The sequence below is a fragment of the Halichoerus grypus genome, chromosome 2 (genome assembly GCF_964656455.1).
Source record: "Halichoerus grypus chromosome 2, mHalGry1.hap1.1, whole genome shotgun sequence".
NCBI classification, from domain to species: Eukaryota; Metazoa; Chordata; class Mammalia; order Carnivora; family Phocidae; genus Halichoerus; species Halichoerus grypus.
Genome location: NC_135713.1, coordinates 24,666,925 through 24,673,453, shown reverse-complemented (window position 1 = coordinate 24,673,453; position 6,529 = coordinate 24,666,925). Strand labels below are relative to the sequence as shown.

The window sequence follows — 6,529 nt, the reverse complement described above, 5'->3', positions numbered from 1 at the left end:
ATGAATTTACTATGGTTTATTTAGCCATCTATTACTGTATTGATGGATATTTAGGTTGTCCTTTTTTTTCCTCTGCAACTACAAACTATGAGGGTAAGAACATCTTTGTGCATGCCATTTCAAATACATGTTTGAATGTTGCTTTTTTAAAAGAGATTTTATTTATTTATTTGAAAGAGACAGAGGGTGGGAGAGAGAGCATGGGGGAGGGGTAAGGGCAGAGGGAGAAGCAAACTCCTCACTGAGCAGGGAGCCTGACACGGGGCTCAATCCCAGGACCCTGGGATCATGACCTGAGCCAAAGGCAGACACTTAACTGACTGAGCCACCCAGGCGACCCTGAATGTTTCTATAGGATAGATAAAGAGAAATGGAGTCACTGGGTCACTGCAAATGAATACTTAACATTTTCGTGGTTTCCACCAAGTTGCTTTTGAGAGAACATGAAATAATTTATTTCCATTAGTTGAGGGGGAGAATACCATTTCCTCACACTCTTGATTGGTATTATCAACATTTTTTATTTTTTGTCAATTATTCAGTGAAAAGCTACATCTTATTTTCATTTACATGTCTGTAATGAGTAGGGAAAATAAACATTCATTTATAAGATTCTTGATCATTTGCCCCCCCATAATTGTGTAGGTTATTCATACACTTCTAGTCTTTCTTATGAGTTCTTGAATAAGCTTGTCAAACTATATACTAAATATTATTGGGATATTTTGGGGATTGCACTGTCTTTGTGGATAAATTTGGAGAGATTTGGCATCATAAAATATTGAGATTCCTATCTATGAATAATAATATTCTCCATTTACTTAGGTTTTCTTCTATGTACTATAACATTTACCTTTTCTCCTGTAAAGATCTTGTATATTTATTATACAATGTTGAATGAATATTTTAATGTTTATTCATAGGTGTTTTATACTTAGGTTTCTGTTGTGAATTTCTTCCATTACATTTTCTGTCTATTGCTGGCGGACAGGAAAACTACTAATTTGTGGATGTCTAGCTGCAATCTAGTCACTTTGTTGAGCTCTGTTATTATTTGCCACTTTTCATCATATTCGTTTTCACAGTCTATCATTTGGTGAACTAATACTACCCTGGAGCCTCCATCTATATCCCAAATCCCTAGGAATGACAGAGAAGTCATATAAAGAATAAAATCCATAGCATGGAGAAATACGCACACTTTTCCTTTCCCCATGTGTACAATATGATAGTATACTGTATACACTGGTAACCATTTTATATTTTCTGCGCCCTCCCAATAGTGTTCAGTATCAGTACCCAGGAGAGGACCCTCCTTCTACTTAAGGGTGACACTGTGTGGATATACAAGAATTTCCTGTGTCCTGCTAAAGAGACCTTTGCCCAATCTTTGACTGTGACAGTGAAAATCCTTGTATGAACGTCTGTGCACAAATATCTGCAGGATCAATTTCTAGAACTGATATCCCTAAACCCCGGATCAAAAAGTATATATATGCATCTTCAGTATTGATAGCTACTCTCAAACTGCCTTTGTGGAGGCTGTGCCCATACACATTCTCAACAATAGTATATGAACGTGCTGGTTCCCACACTTCGGGCAACACAATCTATGCTGTTCTACATTGTCTGAAAGAAATAGGGAGAACTGGCATCTGAATTCTTTTTGTAGCAGATGCTGCGGATGTCCCACCAACTTTACGTGCCCCAGTAGAGGGCAGTTCCTGCACCTTCTGACCACCTACCTTGTGTCTGGGTCTTTCTGCTTCTCTTCCTGAATCGTTGTGCGGCGCCACAGGAATTTCCGTAGCTAATGCAAGGCTGGGCACTCCAGGGTGGCTGGAAAGTAACAGCCCATTAGGCTCTCGGAGGTAACTTTCAACATATGAGGAACGGGACCCAGTGGATAGATGCACAAGTTTCCCTTTCCCTCAGTCGGCGACTCTAAGCCACGTCCTTGCCGATTCCTGAGTGGAATGGAACTCTTGTTGACTACAGCAGTAATCTTCTCATTGAAATATCCTTTACTAACGTTTCCACCTTCCTACCTCACTTTCCCTACTCCCTTGCGTCCTGATCTCACCTCCCAAATAAACCATGCACTCAAATCCTGGCCTCAATACTAGCTTTGGGAGGACCTCAACTAAAATAGATGGTACCAGGTTTGGTTCTCGAAAGTTGACGCTCAAGAATGGGACTGGGGAATTTGTTCACTCCCTGTTCAGGGAGCAAGGAGAGTCTCATTGCGGGTTTAACCTGGAAGCCTTGGAGAATGGCACATCATCAGCCAACTATCAATTCAGGGCATGAGAAGGCTTTCATGGCCAAATTTAATTAATTAGACCCTCACCTCTTGCAGCAGGCGGGCAGACTATGCCGAAAATTAGCCTCAAAATACAATCATAAAAATGTCAGAGCTGTGGTGGAGACCTAATGCACGGCCAGAGCAGGTGTCCTATCTTAATGTCAGAGCCGTGGAAGGGAAGAAATAGGATTGTGAAATCTGGGATGGTTGTATTTAGGTGAATGCCTACACAATCCTCACCCAATATTTTTTTGAATCTTCCAGGTAGGCGTGCTGATTTATAAAAAGGCCTCCCTTTTCCCCTGTGTTTTCTAATACTTTTCTTCCCTCCCTCCTTTCCTTCTTTTTGTTCAAATTTGATCCAGCTGTAATTTATTTTGTTGTAAGGAGTGAATTGGGAATCCAACTTCATTTTTTTGCGCTAGCTATCCAGTTCTTCAGCATCATTTACTGCATATTTCATCTTCCCCACTGATATAAAATGCCGGCCTGACTATACATTACATTCTAGTATGTCCTTGGGTCTTGTGGGAGAGAATGCTAGGTACTCACCAAACCTTTTCCCTCCTCTTTTTGGGCACACAGCAGGGTGATTTCTCAGCTTCCGGTGCAGTTAGGAAATGATGAGCCTCGCACCTGAAGTCTTCTGCATGTAACCCGCCATCTTCCTAGCCTTCTGCTAGCTAGAGCGGAGATATCCTCCAGGACAACTCAGGGAGCCGCGTGTCCAGAATGGTAGAGCTAGAGATGCAAGGAGCATCATCCCAGAATCCTTGCTTGCAGGAGAGCCTGCCAAGCAGAAACACCTGTTTGGGACTTTATGCAAATGAGACATAATCTTTCATTTTGTATGAGCCACTTGGTTTTTTCCTTTTCCTTAAACTAGATATCCTTACTTTAACTATATAGATGTATTTGTGGACTCTGTTTCACTCAACTCATGTGCTAGCATTACAGTTTTAATTAATACAATCTTATATTTTGGTACATAGTAGGGCTAATCTCTTCATTAACTTTTATGTTGTTTTTTTTTTTCTGGTTTTCCTTGCATGATCATTTTTCCATATGAACTTTAGAATTAGCCTCACTAATTAAAATAATATCTCCTTTATATGCTTTTTTTAAAAAGATTTTATTTATTTATTAGAGAGAGAGTGCGCATGAGAGAGAACACAAGCAGGGGGAGCAGCAGAGGGAGAGGGAGAAGCAGGCTCCCCGCTGAGCAGGAAGCCCAATGTGGGGCTCGATCCCTAGACCCTGGGATCATGACTTGAGCTGAAGGCAGCTGCTTAACTGAGTCACTCAGGCGCCCTCTCCTTCATATGCTTATTGAAATTACATTATATGTAGTTTGATATGGGAAACACTGACATCTTTATAACATTGAATTTTTTTTTATATAAACACATATCTTGAGACGCCTGGGTGGCTCAGTCAGTTAAATGTCTGCCTTCAGCTCAGGTCATGATCCTAAGGTCCTGGGATCGAGCCCCCAATCCGGCTCTCTGCTCAGCGGGGATCCTGTTCCTCCCTCTCCCTCTGCCTGCCGCTCTCCCTGCTTGTGCTCTCTCTCTCTCTCTCTGACAAATAAATAAATAAAATCCTAAAGAAAATAAACACATATCTTTCCATAGATATTCACGCCTTCATTTATATTCTTCAATACCTTCTTAAAGTTTTTTCTGCGTGTTAATGTTTCATTTAGTTTATTCATAGGTTTTTTTTTTTTGAGCGAAGTGGTGCTATTGTAAGTAAGATCTTTTCTTCTGTCATAATTGGTTGTTGCTGATAGAGGAGGCTCACTACATGCTGTGTTGCCCATTTTAGCATGATGTCAAAAATAAAACACCAGTCTGACATCCAAAAAAAGCACTTAAAAGTAAAATAAATCTTAAAAAACATTTCTAAATGTCTATACTCCATAGCAGAAAAGCAGACTGTATAAACAGATTATGCTATTGTGGGTTTATTCAGAATGGTCAGAGAATGTCTTCCTTTTTGGCTGGAATTCCAAAGAGCTACTGCATTTATAAACTTTCCAGATTATTTAACAAACAAGCCTTTGTCATGTTGGGGTTTGTGGAACCCCTGTAGACCTAACTGTTCTCCACTAAGTTTCTGAACGACTTAGAAATAGGCATTCAGGCAGATGAAGATAAAAAGGTCACCATTGTTACTGACAAAATGGATACTAAAGAACGTGGCTGAGGTCTGTGGACACAACTGACTTCCTGACAAACTAGCGGTGAGCTCTCCTGCAGGGCCTGTTCTTAGGACCGAGGCGGGAAGGGCGAAGCAGAACGTGCACACACAATGCTGGCGGAAGGCATCCTAGAATCCCCTTCCTTCACTCTTGCTCCGCGGAGCAGTGAGGAGAAGGGCACAGCAAGGTCGGACTCTACTGGGAGGTGCCTCCCCATGGAAGGAAACTCAGAAGCGAGGAAGAGGGTTACTTCACCAACACTTGGCAAAGCTATAATCTAAGGGCAATATTCTTTTTAGGGACCAAAAGTTCACATCCATGGTTTTTGTATGGTAGTGTTAAATATAAGATTCTGAGGCTGAAATTCAAACGATATACATTTTTACATCGTGTTAACATAAGCATTGGAACTTATGGAAGTGGAACACGGTTCTTACCAGGTTTTATCCACAAGAGAACAGATTGCAAAATACCTGGTAGCCTTTCTTCCATGTTTAACACAGTTGTTCTATGGACATAATCACTAGATTATAGGTAGTATCCTTTAGCTCTTTTGGACTCGTTTTTAACACACTTAATCCTTGGTAAATGTTCTTGTATTAATGCTTCCGTTTGTTCAATTTGCTCTCAAAGATAGCATGCTCACAAGAGCATGTACAATATAGGGTCCATAATAAGGCGGAGACCCAGATGAAGGATGCGTGTGAGGGGTCTGGAAAGAACAGTGAGATGTTTGGAGGTACTCACTCTACCCCCGTCCCTGGCAGGCTCTGGCTGATACATGGGGGACTTTTTTTGCTTGAGGGCAACATTAAAAATGATGAAGATAATTCAAGATTTTATGAAGGTAAATTATAAGTCGGGGGGTAGCAATTTCCAAACATTGACCGTATCAGAGGTTTAGCATCACAAATCCTAGCTTTATCTGCAAGCAGGCAGGAGGTAAAGTGTAAAGAGGAAAAAAAAAACAAAAAACACAACTAGGGCAGGCTTTGACTTCCCTGATACCTCCCCCACCGCACCCCTGCCCCTGATTGCATGGGTACAAGTTTTAAAATTGTGAATAAAGGGATCCTTGTACCAATTTCAAGACAAAACTGTTACACTGTAAGTAACTCTGCTTAAAGCTGATACTTCTTTTCACAGAAATTCAGTAGAAACTAACATAGGGTTTAAAAAAATCAGGATTTAGGAGAGGCATAAGAAGAGCAGTTGAGACTTGGAATAGCCGTCACAGGACATTCAAAGTAGGGCTGGGCTTGGAGATAACAGTCAAATGTTTACTGAATGGCTCTTGCATTAAGGGTTTTGTATGTTATTCTTCAGAATATGCCAACGAGTTAAGCTCTCTTATTGTAAAAGGGAAGCTGAGGCTTAGAGAGGTCATTCGGCGGGAACAGTGGAGAAGGGGACACTGGAGCCAGGCAGTAGCTCTCTGAAGCTCACACTTTTACAGCTATACTCCGTATCTTCGTCTTGGCATGCTTCGTATCAACTGGGGTGCTAAGGCCCCTAAACAGTGCTGATGGCTGATGGCTAGGCTTCGAGGTCTAGGTGCCATTGATGAGCATTTTGAAGTTACAGACATGGTAGGAAAGCTGTAACTAGAGGTTGGCTGACTGTTCAACAAGGTCTTCAAAGGAAGTGAAATCATGCAACCTCAGCCTTGCTTCAGCCTCGGTAATGAGCTCCTGCTTCTGAATCCTAGGAACCAAACTCCTAAAATACTAAATGCATCGAATGCCAACTTACTAGTTCGCAATGGTAAGGCATACCCTTCCAGTGAGTGACCGGAATATTTACCGTTTAGAGAACTCCCTCCTAAGAATCCAGGTTCATAGAAACCTCCTCAGTCACCGTAACTTCATTTGAACCCAAATGAGAATAAAGGGACAGGATGGCACCGATGTTTGGGTTCCTAGGAGTGCAGCTGGAACAACAAAACCACAGAGACAGTGCAGGACCAGTTAGTTGAGAAACAAGCACTACAAGAGAGTGCTGTGACTCAGGATGACCAAGCA

At 41.5% G+C, this 6,529-nt stretch overlaps 1 long non-coding RNA gene across 1 annotated transcript; it reads right to left on the bottom strand.

Annotated features, from left to right (window-relative positions):
- Positions 1–575: 575 nt before the first annotated feature.
- LOC144380943 (uncharacterized) lies at positions 576–6,421 on the bottom strand. Its single transcript, XR_013445297.1, has 3 exons — positions 6,312–6,421; positions 2,858–3,094; positions 576–1,839 (listed from the first exon to the last, which is right to left on the bottom strand). It is a non-coding gene; the product is annotated as an uncharacterized LOC144380943 (long non-coding RNA).
- Between the last annotated feature and the right edge of the window lie 108 nt (positions 6,422–6,529).